Below are 18243 nucleotides of genomic sequence, written 5' to 3'. Positions count from 1 at the left end.
TCAGGATGCAACAGGTATTTAAGGAAATATGGATGGGTGTAAAATTCAAAGTAACTCCATCGTTTTCACTGGAATTCCCCTCCAATATCCAGCAGCATGAGAAAAGGACTCCTTGATACTTTCCTAGCAGATTTTAAACATATAACCTTAGTGGACTGCTCTTTGCCCCGTTCTCACGGCTCACTGTACACAGTGCATGGTTATCCTAAACTTATTAGCGCTCTTCTTACGCTGAAGAATTAAAACCCACTGACCTACTGGCTGCAGATATCTGTTGCAACTGGGCTGAGCTGCAGGAGTTCAAACACAATATCTATGAATGAAAGATGAGCCCTTAATTGCCTTGCTCCCTTACTATAAACTGGTAATTGCTGGTACCTGCACCGGTCATCTGATAGTCTTCAGTAATGTTAGACTGTTAGTAAAGGTCCTCTGCTATTCCAGCCAACTATGTTCCAACAGGTGAAGTTAGGTAGACTTTTTTTCCTTGCAATTTGATACCATTCAGCCTAATTTCCTAGGAGTGTCGTGTTATTTTCTCTAGGTAGAGCTAAAGAAAAAAATGAATTCCCTAGAGCTTCCTTATCTGTTGGGTTTTTATCTTATTTCCATCATCTACCAACAAGATGAAGGCAGCCTTACGATCCCTGAAGCGCGAGTTACATCACAATTAAACATCGGCTATGGGCCAGCCGAATGTCAGTCCTTTGATCTCTGAAGATGCATGTGATTAAAGGTCCAGATTTGGGGGGGCTGGGGGCCGAAGGGACAGTAGGAACAATGACAGATCCGTTTTCAAGAAGGAAATGAACAAAGAAAACAAAAAAGAAGAGGGAAAGCTGATTTAAGGCTGATGTTTTCAACAGCAAGACTATTGCAGAGTAACTCCTTTGGGAAGAGACACGGCTTGCATTTGTTTTCCGTGCCACTGTGTCTGCCTAGTGCAAGCAGGCCACATGTCCTTAGTCCCCCAACCCTTTCTTTACAGGTGTTTAGCCCATTTGCAAAGGTCACCACCAACTGATGCATCAGCTCCATGGGACCAAAGAACAGTTTCTCCTCATTGGCACGACCGGCACATATCTCACTCTCCTCCAGGCACCGCAGAGCTGGCTTGTGATTCACACAGCTGGGAAGGGATCCCCCAGTGGATCCCCGGCTGCTGACCGATCCATCAGCTACCTGCAACCCAGGCATAAGAGACTAACAAAGATGCTCCTGCTCCAAAACCCCTTTTGCAGCCCGTTCTGAGCCACGAGGGAGAAGGTTGCATTCGTCACCGAGCAAACATCGATCCTATTTTAGACCAACTTTCACGCCCAACTAGAAACCAGGCTTCTCTTTTAGCAGGGCTCTTGCCCTAACAGCTACTTGTCAACGATGATGCTTATAAACTGGTTTGCTAGAGAAAGGCTTGGTTTATGGCACAAGAGCCTTAAAACTCAACCCGCCATGCAGGAAGGCATAGGCCAGGAGGCAGAGGGGGAGCTTCAAGGTTGAGGAAGTGAAGTACTAACTAACTGGGCTGATACGGGACGGGATGAAACCCAGGAGGTGATGAGCAAGACAGGTCAAGCCTTGGAAATGCATCTCTTTGGGACAGTAGCATGTGCTCACCGGAGCAGTCTTCTCGGGGCTTCATATACAGGCGCTGAGACCCGATTTTCTTAATAGGCAACGCTGTTGAGAGGGCACGGGGTGCTCTGCTGCGGAGAATGAGGGATTTTTAATGGGAGGAAAGAGACATCTGGTTGACCCTCCCGTGCACCTAACTCCTCCTGACCCATCCCTGCAGGGGGAACCCTGCTCGGGTTCAAATTCAGAGAAAAGCAAGATCCCCTCCTTTTACCAGGCAGCACCCAAAGCTCAACTGCCCTCTCTCAGGGAGGCCTGTGGATGTACAAGAGGGCTTCTCGGTGCCAGGGCTTGGGCTTCAAATGGGATCTACTGATGGACCTGAATTGCCCCTTTTGCCCCGGTGCCTCAGAAAGATTTGCACGCAGGAAGACCAGCCGTACTCACACTCGCTCTCTCCTTCCCCAGCGGGTAGGAGCTCAGCTTGGGCCGCGTGCGGCGTTCGACGGGCAGGAGAAGGCAGAGAGGAAATGCCAGGCAAAGCCAGATTGAACACTCAGCTCTGAGAGCAGCCCCGAGGCTCTTTTACCTTTTGCAGGCAAGAGCTCCCTGGGAAAGTTGTGCATCGCTCGCTCACGAGCCTCGGCACCAACGCCGGAGTCATCTCAGTCGTGCGGAGCCGTCACGAGGGAACCCTCGGGCCAGCGCCTTGGAGGGCAGAGACCTTGAACCGAGCTCTGCCTCGGTGGGGAGGCATTCTGCAGAGCCGAGCGTTCGGCCGGCGTGCTCACAGCAACCTGGGTTGCTAAGCAAAGGAGCTGCTTGCCGTCTTTTGTGCGGAGACGTATCAGGATGTGTGGTCTCGTTCCCAGATGCACTGAATGGAGGTCAGGAATGCACAGGTCACTATGGTCAGGTCTAAGTCAGATAGAAAGGGGCGCAATCTTCTGACCAGTGGCAGATGGAAGTGGGTATATTTTGTTGCCATGGCTATTGGGCATCCAATTAAACGGACAAGGCCAAAAGAACCCCAAGGTTACAAGCGGCTCGATTTGACAGCTCGCTTCCTCCCACCAACAGCTCTTTGAAGCGTTTCTTCCCATCTACCGGCATCAACTAGGTCTTCCCTGGTGCCAGGCGAGGCATCGAAACAGCCAGGAGAAGGCACGGTAGACAGGAGACGCAACTCTCACCGGCTCACCCAAAGCGTTGGGCCTTCTGGGTCTGGCTCTCTTCGGGAGTATGTGCAAAAACCTCCAGGAAGAAACCTCAGGGAGGAACAGTTTGCATGGGAGCTTTGGGGATGCCAGGTTGTATTAGAGGCATTGCCTGCAAGGATGCCAAAGTCCCACAGGAGAAGGTGTTTTAGGAGCTGCTTTGCCTCTCCAGGTGAGGTCTCTTCCATCCTCAAGAAGATGTGAACCTTTATAGATTAACTAAAGCACCGGATGTAGTGAGCTTGGGGTCACAAAAGCTTGTGCTACATATATATAGATATAGATCTATATCTATCTATCTATCTATCTATCTATCTATCTAGAGAGAGAGAACTATAGGTATCTATCTATCTATCTAGATATAGGTATAGATCTATAGCTATCTATCTATCTATCTAGCTAGCTATATATAGATATAGCTATAGCTATATCTATCTATCTATCTATCTATCTATCATCAAGTAATCTATAGATCTATAGCTATCTATCTAATATCAAGTAATATATATAGAGAGAGAGAGAGATAGCACAAGCTTTTGTGAACCTAAGTCCACTTCATCAGGTGCTGTTCACTTCAGCAGGACTTCAATGCATGAAAGCTTGTGCTCTCTCTGTATCTATATCGATATAGATATCTATATCTTCTTTAGTTAGTCTATGAAGGTGCAGATCTACCCTGCCTTCTGTCTGACTGCAGACTAACACGGCTAACTTTAGTATCAGTGAAGACACATTTCACTGGGGCCAAATTTCCTTGCGAGGAAGAGGCTTGTTGAGGGATTTCAGAATGGGAGCAGAGTTGCCACTTGATTACTGGATTTTAAAAGGTCAAACACAGCCATTTCAGTCACCGAGTGCCAGCTCCTGCAAAATCTCATTCCTGCACTGAGCCCAAAAACTGCTGGACCTATCGTATTGCTTAAAAAATAGTTTTGATGTGAAGACTTCAAACCACCACACGTTGCTCCACTGTTTACCTCCTCTCCGTTCAAGCAAAACAGGGCATGCAACGTGGTCCACCAGACCAGAGTGCGAGGGAGAGAGTCCGGCAGTCCTGAAACTGGAAACATCCATAGAAACAAGACCCTTTTGGAGGGAGGAGGGGGTCAGAGAGAGAGAGTCCATCACATAATGAGGGAAAACCAAACTATATTTAGTTTTCACTTCCCAATCTAGGGGGAAGCGAGGGAGCAGCACCGGTGCTACATGTACTCTGACTAATTGCCGCTGACCAGGTTATTTCTTGGTTAGTCGGTGGAGACACAGCAGGGCGAGGACAGTAAAGAAAGGCAGAAAAGGACAGGCATGCATGTGCGACCCCGGGAAGATCCTGTCTGCTCCCTTCCCGACTTTTGGCTAGGTGCTCATCGGAGCAACAATCTAGCGGACTCCCAAGTTACAAACCAGGGGGCAACCCACATAAGTTAATCTGCTGTAAACTGATTTTGACCCTGAAGGTGATCTCAGGTACATAGCATTACTGCACTTTAAACTGTTTTATGCCAGGCTTAAAAAAGACCCAGCAACAAACAAAGCATTTTTTTGTGTTTGCTAAACAAAGCATGAAAGAATAGTGACAAAAGTAGGAGGAGCTGAGTTTGTCCGGACAAAGCCTGGGGGAGGAGCCCTTATGCAATGGAAATGCAGTTCAGTGGTCCTGAATTGATATGCTCATCCTTTAAACCCCTAGGGCTGGGAGATCACAGGACCTGAAAGTCCATCAAAGAGCACTTCTCTGCATTGATCCCATCCCGAGCGGAAGGTTGGTGGGGGGCTGCCGCTCCATCTGAGGCTGCCTCCGAAGATAATCAGCTTTTCTTCCCTGAAAACGAGGGAACCCAAACCTCAGGAAAGTTATTTCAAGAGCATCATAGCAGCCTGGCCACATAGGAAAAAAAATAAAAATAAAATCATACACGTTAAAAAAGAGGGCAGACATTTGACACTTAAGTTGGTGCTGAGGATTGTTAACGCTTCAGTTGCCATTTCAGACTCATCAATAGCAGGATGAGCAATAAATGACTTTAAAGCACCCTAAAACATGTCACTGCTTATGTTTTGATGGTGTGACACAGTGACCTCGCTTCAACAACCCACCGCATTTTATGCTGTCCCTCTTGGGCTTGGCGTAAGGCAGAGTAGGCAGTCTCGTGTCAGATCAGATTTTGATTTAAAAAAAAAAATGCATCCATTTCTTGGAGAGTGGAACCCGTACGACTGAGAGCAAAGAGATTTTGGAAGATGGGCATAGTATGCCTGAAAACTAGTCTAGCATCTCTCCCAGCTCTCAAGTTGGTCCAAGGAAAGAGCTTACCTCTACTCATACAACTTGCTCCTCGTCACAACGACGAAGATAGCTCCGTTCTTAATAAACTCTCAAGTCAGGAGTACCTTTAACATCCGACTGGGCACGTCTATGCAGGAAGAATCCCTGTGCTTCTTGCACTTTGGCTGGCTTGTAATCCTATTTTACTCCAGAAAATTGGAAGCAGGACCTTATACCGTGTAATTGGGGACTACGGTGAGGAATATAAGTTTGGAAAGAATTATGATTTTTACTGAGTATATTTGGTGCTGGAAGAAACAAAGGAAGCTATGACCCATTCCCCAGGGGATTCAAAATCAATGAAGATTAAGACCCATTTTAATTGCATGTGTAGCATAGCTCCATTGACTGAAACAGAGGTATAATAAACTCTCCCGTGTCCACACACCAAGAAGAGAGCCTTACTGGAATAAAGCAACCAGCCAGGATGTCCCTGCATTGAGTAATGCTGCAGGAGGGTTGCAATTATTGCAGGGGGAAAAAAGAAAAGAAAAAAACAAAACTAAACTTGAGCAATGCCATCATTGCAGGGGAAGAAGGGACCAGCAAAACTGGCACGGCCACCGAGTCACCTGCAAACAGCTCGCTGGCTGCTTTTTAAATGGCAAGAGGATGGATTTTTAAGTCGGCATTGGTGAAGCAGCGCTGCTATTGAGGTCAATGGGCTAATTCTCATTAGGCCAACAGTGAGCACTTGAGAACTCCCCCTAAAATACTTTGCTGCACATGTGCAATCCGCTCGCTGGAGGGGAAGGCTGAAAGAGAAACGCTGGGTATGCACTTGTCTCGACAAAGCAGGAGTGGTTTAAAAAGCAGCTATATTTTAAAAGTTGAAGGGGGAATTCATCACCTGCTGTCCTTCTGCCTCTGGCTGCATATATCCCACTACTGTTGACTTGCATGCTTACAATCAGTTGGCTTCTCCCTAACCAGCAGCTGGACATTATTACTGTTTGCACCAGTATATTTGCTGTAGAAGAGCTTTAGAAGCCCCCTGGCACACCAAATGCCATGGTCCCACAGCGGCAGGAAGTTTATTAGGTAAAATATGCCGAGATCTGGCAAGTGTTTGAGACCCTGAGCTATGTGAGCAGGATGTGCCACCCAAGAGCAGGACTTGGGGAGCAGTGTTTCCTGCCCAAATTCTGGTGCTCCAGAAGAGGAAGAAACCCCCAGGAGCCACAATAATCATTGGAAGGGATTATTATTCAGGGAAAAGCCCTGAAAAATGTCAACGCAGAAGTTTTATCAGGAGTTTCACAGAGCACTGGTGCTCTCTGAGGGACAGAAAGTGGCTTGACGACAGAAGCCAAGAACAAGGCACGAGCAGCCAACACAGGATTATGAAGGAAAAAATAAAAATAAAAGAACAGCAGCTCGTTTTAGGCAAATATTGTCTTTGGATAGCTTTAGTTTGAACACGACGGAGGCATGTTTTGCTTTGGTCCCTGTAATTAAGGTTCCCCCAGCATCTCGGTGACACAGCGGAAATCCATCTGTTGCTGCGGATGGAGCTGCCGAATGCTGTAATCAAAGAAAACTGCTAAAACCAATTAAAGGGGACCTAGGTGCAAAACTGCCTTTTGATATTTGTTCAAATATCAGATGCTGCTAAATATGAGCTGGACTATTCTAAAGAACAAGTGTTGAAATACCATATTGAAATACCAGTAAACCATTCTTTATGGTCCATATATTAAAAAAAAAAAAAAAAAGGTTGAAATACCAGTAAGCAGGCATCGACACGATAATCCACCCTTAAATCTTTGAGAAGTGGGATGAAACATCTTCGTGAGAAGAACGTGGTACCAATAATTACGTTTGCGGTTATAGGAGAGAAAGGAGGTCCGATCTGGCAGGTGCCGAGTGCTCTCCATCCCCATTAACGATGAGAGTTTAGGGGTTCACCGCTTTGCAAAACCGGACCCAAGAAAGTCTCACACTCGTAGGGCTTCATTGATTTCAGTGGGCTTGAATCAGTCCCTTTTCATCCAGGCATTTAAATATGGGGAGTATCAGTGGCAATATCCCAACTGCACCTTCTCAACCAGAAACAAGAGATGGAGAACAAGGACCACCGGGGTGGGCTAGGCCTAGCAACCAGAGCTGGAAGAAATGTACCCGGTACTCGCAGCACCTTCCTCTATAAAGAGCTTGCACCAAGACCACAGGCCAGATTTGCACCGGGGGTCAGAAACTCTGTTAAACAGCATCTACTCCATGCTTTATATTAACATCCCCACAGTCCTGACACCACAGTGGATTGGACTGTCGATTATGGATCAATGCACAGACTCTAGACTCCCTCTCCATAAATCTCCTGGGTAGAAACAGTAGATTTTCACTCCTTTCAATGAAAAAAAAAAAAGTGCATGTATTTTTGTGTCTGTAAGAGGTTTTCAGGGAGGGAAGAAGCGGATGTCCTAGCATATTGGCTCTGCCAGGCATGATCTTCCCAGGTTTCACTCTTTTTTACTACTATGAAGTTACAAGCCTGGGACTGGTCTGGAGACCAAAAAATCCTTCCTGGGGAGATAAGACCTGACAAATTCAAATGAAAGAAACAATACAGAGGGAGAAAGGGGAAGCCTGCAACTTTTCAGGCATCAGATATGGGTGCAAACACAAGCTGATTTCTTTAAATATTGCTCCATAAACAGTACCTCCATATTCAAGTAAAATTGGCAATTCCTAGATTGCATTCAAAATGTTGCCGTATTAAAAATTAATTGTCTTAAGCCCAACACTTTGCCACATTACCCTTTGCTAGACAAGCATTACCCTGGGCCATCTGCTTTATAGCATTCTATGCATGAATGCAGCATGGTGCGTAAAGTACTTTCATTTTTGCTGCGCTGGGTAAATTAGCCGGCGAGCCGGGAGTAGACAATAAGAGGAGATTCCTATTTCATGACTAGGTTTGATTCGATGCATCTTTAGTGTTTTGATCATTTGGGCCAAGGAAAGACGCACACAATTTGGTAGCTGTTAAAGTGGGATTTAATAAGTCTCCTGTAAAACACAGCATGTATGCAAACAGCCTGGAGGATTAGACTACACTTGCTTCGTTTAGAACTTGGTGCAGCCAACCTGAATAATCAAACGTAGGAACAAAAGTTGTGAATCCCCTCAATGCACTGCTTCATTAGGATCTCCTTACAAAAAAAGAAAATGGGACTCATCTGATCAGCCGGATTTTATGGCATCTGATTAGACCACCATTTTCTCAGCAGGTCCCCTTTCTTTAAACTGTTGACTATGGATGGCCTGCTGAATAGGATGAACTTTGGACCGCTAAATTGCAGCATTATGGTTATTTAGTGTAATTTATGAAAAAGAGAGAAGTCGTGATCACCTACTTCATGTTGCTAATGATATCTCCATTTATCGGAACAGGTATGAGTTTGGATCATCATTTTTTCCCCCCACAGTCCCGGGAACACTGTCCAATTAGATACCAAAAGGAAATTATGTTAGCCCATGGGGTCGTAGGAATAATAAATTAAGATTTAATAGACCTTACGTAATGATTTATTACTGTTGACTGTTTGCTGCCTTGCATAAGTTGCACATCTCCTCCGTGTGTGTGAGTTGCCTTCGTTCAGGCTTTTCTCCCTTGCACTTTGCTGAAAATGATTTTTTCAAAAATTGGAATTTGTCTTTGATGATTTTTCTAACGCTGTGCTTCATTTAAAGCCTTCTCATTTAAATAAAAAGGGGTGTAGCAGGGTGAGATACATGAGATCTTTTCCTCTTCTGACTGGTAGGAATATTATCACAGGATAGCGAGATTTCCAGCAATAGACTCTATTACTATGCTTTTTTTCCCCCCCCAATAAGACCTTTAAGCGCGGTGTAAAGAATCAAAGATTGAGATTACTGGCTGTTACAAAGGAAAAAAAAATGTTGCAGGAACTTTTAGACATCTCTAAAAATTGGAACCGCTTTAGTTAACAATGAATTACTTGGGGCGGGGGGAGACCCCACATCACAATATTTGTTGGAGGTGCTGACTATGGGAGCTAATTATACAGCCGTCATTTAGACAAAAAAAAAGAAAATCTGTGCCTACAACTGTTATCATAATTGGTTACACAATGGTCAGTTTAGTCAGCGTGAGCTTCCTACGTGGAAGTAAGGCGGCAAATTTAAAGGGCTTTAGGTACTCCAGAATAACTCCCTGTATGGACAGACTTATTTTGGTACGAGAACATCTTTCCCATATGTAGCTTTGGATCCTCTTTGGGAGGACATCTACCCACAGTGTTATGCTGGAAAGCCCTTTCCTGATCTCTGTGGGTGCATCTACACGTAACGCTTAATACGCTTTAGACTAATTCTACTGCGCATTAGCATGGCTGGCAAAAACTGCACTAATACACAGGAGACATAGTTTAATGCGCATTAAGCGTCACAAAAAAAAAGCATTCATCTGCACTAATGTGCAGTAGCCCCAGTTATAGCACATTAAGTTCATACCAGTTACAGGTACTAACTTAATGGGCTGCGATTAAGGCACATGAATGAACGTGCAAACACGCCCTGCGAGTCTGACATCTTGGGGACCTTTCTATCTGAAACACTGAAGCATCCTCTGAATTTTGAATCTTTTGGACACAGATCAAGGTCCCCAGAGCTCACCCACAAAGGAAGAGGCAGCAAATACCGAATTATAATTATCTATTGCCGAGCTGTCTTGCAAAAATCAGCAGATTTCACTAGGCTTCTTCACTGCAAGGATTCTATATTACTCATTTTTTGTGTGTGTTCAGTTTGGAGGGGGCTTTTTTTTTCTTCTATTGACTTTTTTTTTAGCCAATGTGGAGAAACGTGCTGGAGATGCACTCAGACCTTAGGGGTTTGTCTGTTTGGCCAATGTTCAGGCTTTAGGAAAGGTTGGGGGTAATGCGAATGGCTCAAGAATTGAGCCACGCAGCACCAGCTGGACGTATGTGCCCTTCTCATCTCACCAGGAGGAAGCTTGCATTGCCTTTCTTTGGTTGCACAGCTTCCTGGAGGAAATGCTGGGGAGCTCCATAAACTGCAGCGTTACGTGATGACATGCCTCCCAAGCCCTTCCCTGTAAGGGCTCCAAAGGCTCAATGGGGTCAGTAGCTGCAGCTCTTGTGCAATGAAAAGCAAGAAGCGGGGCGCGGGAGGTCTCTCAAATGCTATGCCCAGCTTCCCAAAGGGCTCTGCCCCAGACAGCTTCCAGTGCAAAATGCACAGCAACGCCAGAAAGAGGGAAAGGAGGGAGTGAGAGGAAAGCCATCATGCCCAAAGGTGGCATTGAGCATGAAGAGGCACGGGGCTGCCTCAGAGGAGGCAATTCTTGCTGCAGAGCGGGTACACACTGTTGTGCCAATCTCCTGTCGGAGCTTGGCACTGGTGGTCTCTCCTTGCACCGGCTCACGGCAGGATAGGCAACATAATCCAAAGCTAGCCCTTGGGCAGGAGGAGTGTGGAAGCAGCACTGCTTCTCTGAGCACGGTCCCAGCTAGCACATTCCAAGCCCGACATCTTTGCCCTTCGATTGTTAAACACAAGGACTGTCTGGGTAAGCCTGTGTCCTCCGAGTGGGAACAGTATTGTAAAAGCCTGCTCTCTCTCTCTGAGGCACTGCATGGGTTTTGGCAATTAAAAGATCACTTGTACTAATAATAGTTATACTTGAAAAGCATCTGGAGAGAGCCCATCTACATGCTTGAGCTGTGCAGGCAGTTGGAGTGCTTATTAACGCTCGCAGATCACAAAGCCAAGGACAAAGGGTGCAGAGGAGCTGAAGACAAGCCGTTCTCAGTCCAAAGAGACCGGACCGAGCCAGAAATTACGCTCTTCTGGTGCAACTAAATTAACATTTGCAACAAGCACCCTCCTCCCAAACATTCTCCCAAACAGACCTACCCAAAGCAGGACTGTACCCCATAAAATCGGCTCTGATCCTTGCTATGTCATCTTGTGTATTCAATATACTACAGCAAAGGGGATCAGTGCAAAATCCTACAGGCAGGCAGGCTCTGAGCTGCAGCTGCCCCTACACTGAGGAGCAGCAGCCTGCATAGCATAAAAAAAAAAAAACCCAGCAAGAAAAGAGGTGTGGAGGAAGAAAGGTAGAAAAAAAGGAGGGAAAAAATGTTAAAAAGCAGCCTTCAAAATCTTGCATCAGAAGCCATGAGCTGTCCAACGTCCGTGCACATAAGACAGGGATTTAAGGCTAGATCCAAAAGAGAAAGTCAACTTCAGATGTCATTAGTGCCCCTCTGCTTGGCCTGAAAGATCCCCAGGCACCTGCGCTCGCAGTTGTGAGCACCAGGGCTCTTCCCCCTTGCGCGGGGAACCGTACAGATGATGGCAAACCTTGAATGGGAATCCTCCGCCCTCACGTGAACAGATGAGACCATCCATCTTTAACAGAGAGAACTTTTCTCCCCCACGTTCATTGGGAGCAATTGGTAAGCCGCATTTAAAAGCTTTCCAACTAGACCCGTCTCACCCTTTCATTCTTCCAGCCCATTAGGTCATTGCTGTCCCAGCTACCTGCACAGAGGAGTCGAGACCAACTATTTGGACCAAGTCCAAAGTGACACTAAACATTAAAACCATGTGTCACGAGGATGGGCACATATCCATTCCCTTTCTCTCTGTCCCCAATCCTTTGCATATCACATTTATGGTATCAAGGTAAAACTCCATGACCCTGGAAAAATCTGAACCTGTCCTCTCTGGCACCAAATAACTTGATATTCATTTTTCTGCAAATAGGAGTCAAAGGGTTACATAGATCAGGTGGTTTTTTACCCCCCTGGATAGTCCAGGTTTGTCTACACTAGAAGAGCCTTGGTGGCCGTAGCCATGTTGGCAGAGCCCCCTCGTGGAGACGCAGCGTATGTCGGAGCAACACACCACCGCCTCCCTATATAACATGATGTGCCTGGCTGCTTTTACCAGCATAGGAAAAGGATGCTACTGGTTTTCACACCCTCAGCTGATGTGGCCCTGCAGGCAAAAAAACCCCCAACCCTGCAGTTTATACCCAAGCTGAAGATCATTCAATGGTCTATCTTAGAAAGGAAAAAAAAAGCACACATGGAAGGGTACCAATTCCACTTGCATCAACCATCTTGTCACCCTTTCTTTGCACAGCACCTGACACAATGACTGCAACGCTACATAGGGTTAGGTGATGATGTCGACGTGTAGTCCGTGTCTACAATACTACAAATAAACAGCTGCCCTGATGCAGCTTTGTTGGCTTGCCCAATATTCATAAGAAAGCAGAGTCTGGGAATCAGCAATTTGTCTGTTTGCCGGGCTGCTGCATTGCAGCTGACAGTGATTCGGTTGTGGTTTTGCCACTTATATTGAGGAAGGATAAAGAAAAGTGCAGGCAACCTCTGGGACCTGTCCACTGCAGGCAATGGGAATTTGAGGTGGGAAAGCAACCCAGGATTGGGTCCTTAGTATCATGGTCAGAAAATACAAGGGGAGCCCAGTACCCCATATTTTAAAAATAACTGGCACTGAAACAATGTTTGAATGATCCTTTTTTTTTTTTTTTTTTAAAGTGTCATTATATGCTGCAAAGAAAATGCAGGGGGAAAAGATATATCCTGGTAGTACCTAACGGTCAGGTAAAAAGACAGGGTCTCTTCTCTGTACCTAACTGGCTGTGGGCTGACACTCACTCACGGGATTAGCTTAAGTCCTTCCAAAAGGGCATAACAGGGGAAGAAAGGGAAATGCTTCAGCAGGCAGGGTCTAAATAGGCTAGCCAATATTTAAAAGCTGCCCCATGCAAGTACAGGGTATTACAAATTATGGAAGTATAATAGTTGGTTTACGGGAACTGCTGTGATACAAATTGGCTTTAGCAAGATCACGTGGAGAAAGAGAAACTGAAATAAACCCGGCAGGTTTTTCCTTCTGTGTTTCAAAAATAAGGTGGACTGCAAAGAGCAGATCATTAAGGAAACGAAGGGCTCAGTTCTCAAGTCAAGCAGTCTGTTAGTGGTACACTATGGCACTACCCAAAGGTCACAGTGATGACTACTTGCACATGTAAAACTTGTACCTATGAACATGGTCTTCTTTGTCCAGCCCGAAATACCTACTTGAAAGGAGAATGCATGCAGATATTTTAATACATTGTCATGGCTATCTGCTGGTTTCCCTTTCATTATGAAAGAGCTTAAAAAAAAAAAGAGGGTCTAGTTACTTTGGAAATTATACCCGATTTCCCATAGACACACTAAATAGTGTTTGGACCTGCAAAGTTTATCTGAAATAACCCATGCACTGGTTTGGTATATAAACAGAGCTTTTACAATGTTTCCCATCTCTTGCGATAAGGTTTCCCTTTGTAGGAAAAAAAGCACAATGTGACAAGTATTACACCTTGACTCTGTGCATCAAATCTGTTTCTAAATGTCTGAACTGACAGCATGTCTGGTCACATGATTCCAGTCGGCAAATTTGGCCAACGGTGATGCTTTAGGACAAAATTATGAAAAAAATGACAAATTAACAATGGCAACTAATCAATAAATGACAGAGTATGGAATCCATGAACCTGATAATGCAACCCCACAAATTGCTGGTTTCTTCAAAATAAAGTATTAGAGCTGAATATTTGCAGGACAGTGTCACTTGTTCCTAGTAAAAATAATAATAATAATAATAATAATAATAATAATTAAAAAATATATAATGTGCACACACACACACACACACATATATATACATATACATATATACATATGCGCACGCGCGCACACACACTTTGCTGGAAATAATCTATACGATTCCAGGCAAGCTTATAAAACTTCAAAATAAGCAGGATCCTTATATTTTAAGAATGTTGTTACTTCTACTTAACACAGCCCTTACCAATCAAACTACGAAGCGCCATCAGTTCGGAGCAAATGTCATGCGTTTCAGATGACAGACCACCTATAATATCGGCAAAACTACTCTATAGACTGCTATGCAATGCAATTGCCAGGAAACATGATAGTTGTATATAGTTGCACTCGAGTCACATAAAATAAAAAGACATGCAATTTTGAAAGGGACTTTTCTGCTATTTCTAAAATCTTCAAATGCAGCTGGTTTAAAGGGAGTCTCTCCTCCCATTTTTGAACCATCAGTGAGGAAAGCTGTGTGAAGCCCCAGCTAAGAAATTGTTCTAAAGCTTCCACTTTCCATTATGATAATGCAGATACAATCTAGATTTTAAGACATCGGACACAATGTGGACATAATCCACATGGTGGAAAAGGTTCTTTGCTAACAGGACACTCTGGAAAGGTGCTGGGCATGGGTGCTCAGCATCCTATAAGAGTAAAAATAGACCAAAAAAACATTGTTAGAGTTGAGTTTGTAGCAGGGCACATGGCTTACCAACAGCTCGATGCAAACACACACTCAGAAACTGGTATATCATGTTTTAAAACGACCGTGAAACACACTGCCTTACCTAATCACCTTCATCATCCCCGGGAAATGGTGGTGACATCAGAGAATACCTCCTGGCATGTCACAGTCATTAGGGGCCAGGCAGCAAGACCTATGAGGAAAACACACACACTAAAAGGTAAATTTAAAATGAGTTCCCAGATGCCAGACTCTCTTAGGGATTTGCTGCGATGGAGGGACTGGCTTGCAGCTCGTATTTGCAGACTCAGAGTGCCAGATTTTTAGCAGGTGAAATTATTTGGGTCCATGCAATATGTTGTATCGGTAATAAAATAAAAAATATCTTTGATTAGCTAATAAAAGATCACATTGACCCAAAGAACCAAGTCTGCCCATGTCCTTAGACTAACACAGCTATAACCAACACCCCTGAAACATGGAAGATTTTTAGCAGGTATTTCGGGACCTAAACGCATACGTAGGCACCTGGTGGGTATCAGTCACCTAGGCACCTAAAAGGATCTGGTCCTCACAGGCAGGGCTGATGGTTTGCTGTGCACATAGACAGTACCTAGATTAATGGGGCTGTAGTTGTGGTCTCTATAGACAGGCATGATTTAAAAAAAAGAAAGAAACAGAAATAAGATGCCCAAGTCTCACTGATCATTTCTAGTGGGAGACTGGTCTCTAAACACCTTTCAAAAGAGAGCAGGAAATAACCTGCCCAGGAAAGAAGTTCATCAACACAAAAACCTCAGACGCTGCAAAGAAGGCTTGAAGTCCGTTGGTCTGGACTGGATATTGGTTCAGTGGCTAGACCCTTTCCCCTACCCTTGCATTTTTTCCACTGGCTTGCTGAATATCCTGGGATCCAGCACGTTCCCATTTCATAGGTAAGGAAACTGAGGCACAGGAATAAGGCTAATGATAGTGCTCTCCTTTGTAATGTTTCAGGGATGCATTGGGTAGCTGTGCTGGGTTAAGACAAAAAGAAATGCAAAAATCTCTCTCCCTCTCTCTATATATATATTGCCATGTCTCAGTTGGTCTAATAAAAAGGTCTCATTGCTGAACCCAGAGGTCTAGGTTTTTGCACCTCTCCTCTGTAAAGCACTTGGAGACCTACTGATAAAAGCCCCACAGACCAGCCAGGTTTTATCCTCTCTCTTTCTCCCAGGCTCAGTACTCTCCTCACCTTAGCTGTAGCTGACATTGCAGCCATTAGCTACAGCCTCAGGTGGTCATGCTTTTACATCTTTATGAACTGCTAACTCCTGCTGCATACTGGAGGAGGCCACTCACACAGAGTTGTGAAGAATCAGCTGTAACCCCCTGGTGTTACCTACACTGGTAATAGCCAGCTGTCCCCCTTCCTTTTAAAGCCCCACCTGCTGGAGTCAGGTGAACACACTCCTTACCAGTCCTGGTTTTTAAAGGATGCTGCATGGTCATCCATTGGGGGAGGGGGGAGATAATGATTGTACTTAGAGGGGTATGGAAGTTTGTTGAAAGGCAACTCTGTTGTATTTTCAAAATGAACTCATCCTTTTCAAACCCCTCTCCCCAGTTATCCTGAATAACATCACACCACATATAGAAATGCACAAAACAGATGTTTGCTATTACTCTTTATACTGATAACTCTCTAGGGGAAGGATGCTCTTTTTTTTGTGGTTAATACAGGCAACAAGTACATAAAACAATAGCACTGAAGCGCAGACTGGGGGCCTGGGGCATGCCCACACTACAAACATCCAATATATCTGTATTATAATGGGTAATTTATATAATTAATACAGTAGCAACAAAGCACTTGATTATGCACATCCAAGATATTATTATCACTCCTTTCTGGTACTTCCCTGCCTTGCACTCAACAGCTGCACTAGCTGTGATTCTCACTCGGGGTGCTGTAGCGTCCTGGGGTACCTGGAGACCCTTTTAAGGGTGCCACACAATGTTACCACCATTAGGTGGGCAAACACGATTCACAAGATAAACCCAGAGATTTCAAATAGGGATCCACAGTATTAAAAACATGCTGACCTGCTTTGGGCTTCCTGAGTTCTTTGAAAAGAAAAACAGTCAAAAACTAGTGAAAACCATAAACTGGCATTTTTCAAGGGGTGCCTTGAGTCTAATGAGGGATGTGTTGAATCCAAAATAGCTGAGCACCATGCTATACAATTTAGGGTCTGCTGTATGTTTGGGGGAAATGTATACACTCCTATCAGAAATCAGCTTTTCACTGCAGCAGCCACTGGTGCTAGAGAAAGAATGACCCTGATCTGCAGGGTTACCACTGACAAGTCTGCATCTGATCAGTGAAAATCCTGGTCCCAGACCTGCAGCTGGATTTTCTACACAAAACCCAGTGTTGGATCAGGGTTTCTGTGGAAAGGAATTAGAGTAAATTTGCAAATTCTCCCTTAAAGTTTTCAGTCCATAGTCAAGCATTGACTATGCTTAACTATGGACTGAGATTTCTTCCTCTCAATCCCTACATCAGAAACAAAATATGTTGTATGCAATGTCACTGGAGGATGGGGGTGGGTATCTAAGCATGAGAAAATACCAAATCTATGATCTTAGACCAGCATCTCCTATCTTTGCTGTGCTTTACAGAAATATCCTTTTAAAACACCCCTGTTAGCAGATAGCTAGCTCTCCAGGCTTGCAGAAAACTGTCTCCAGCCAAACATTTGGAACAATCAGTGGTGTGAATGATGCCACTCACCCTATTCATTACAATGAAATGTGTCTCTATCACCGCCTATCACCTTAATGAAGGGTAAATTTCAAAATCTAATGGGGAGCTAAAAGTGCTAATGCCATTAAGAGGCATGACCAGCGCCCACACCTAGGTGAGGGCAAAGGACTTGCTAAAAACAAGGGGAGAGATGCTCTGAGGCTGTGAATTGAATCAGTGACCTGTTAAGGTTTATACCAGCTGAGGGTATTAACACTAATAAAGCCATAGTGTTTAGACAGTGGTTTTCATCCATCATCCATCAACTGGAAAGCACATGGCTAAAGAGATTGGTATCGTGAACACCCATTTTACAGATGGGAAAAGCAAGGCTCACAGAGAGGGAAATGATTTGAAGAGCTCATTAGGCATCCAGAGCCTGATAGTCTGTATTCTTCAGGCCACACTGATCCATGGCTGGATTTGTTTCTGTGGCACTCCCCTGTATTTCCCCTGGCTCTTTCTGCTGCTTTAGCTTTAAGTGTTTTGTGAGTCGTGAGAAGACGGTCTTTTCAGCTTTTCAGGCCCTTGCCTCTTCCAAATAAATGCTGGACCTTGCATTTGCTAGCGGTTTGCCCTGCCTAGCTGAAATGCTCTGCAGAGAGATTTTTTTTTTCATTCGAATCTAGAGCTTACAGACAGATCAGTGTGGATAGGCACCAGCAGTTTCTCTCCTATTTAGTACAAATGCAAAGGAAGGCTGGCTATTTCAAGCACTCCCTCTCTCCTATTCCTGTGTTGCCTTTCAAATAGGGTTGTTATTTTCCTTCTCCCTGATGGGACAGCTAGAGCCATGGCAGAGATGGACCTTTTTTTGCCTGTGCAGGCTCCTTCTGAGCTCATATTCCCCTCCAACCCTGGCTCTGGCATGATCGCTCATGTACCATCGGCATGGATGGTTTCGGGTCTCTGCAGAAGCTTCACAGAGATGGTGCAAGTCAAAAGGCTTTGCCAGGAGCTAA

At 44.8% G+C, this 18243-nt stretch overlaps 1 long non-coding RNA gene across 1 annotated transcript in view; it reads right to left on the bottom strand.

Annotated features, from left to right (window-relative positions):
• Positions 1-15872, bottom strand: part of LOC132252234 (uncharacterized) — a 38358-nt gene extending 22486 nt beyond the window's left edge. The window contains exons 1-2 of the long non-coding RNA XR_009464133.1: positions 15728-15872; positions 14594-14683 (exon numbers count right to left, since the gene is read on the bottom strand). This is a non-coding gene — a long non-coding RNA (uncharacterized LOC132252234). The remainder of the gene's footprint in view (positions 1-14593; positions 14684-15727) is intronic.
• Between the last annotated feature and the right edge of the window lie 2371 nt (positions 15873-18243).

Source organism: Alligator mississippiensis, chromosome 8, assembly GCF_030867095.1.
Source record: "Alligator mississippiensis isolate rAllMis1 chromosome 8, rAllMis1, whole genome shotgun sequence".
In the NCBI taxonomy this organism is placed as follows: Eukaryota; Metazoa; Chordata; order Crocodylia; family Alligatoridae; genus Alligator; species Alligator mississippiensis.
Note: the sequence above shows the minus strand (reverse complement) of the source record. Positions and strands in the feature narration are given on the sequence as shown.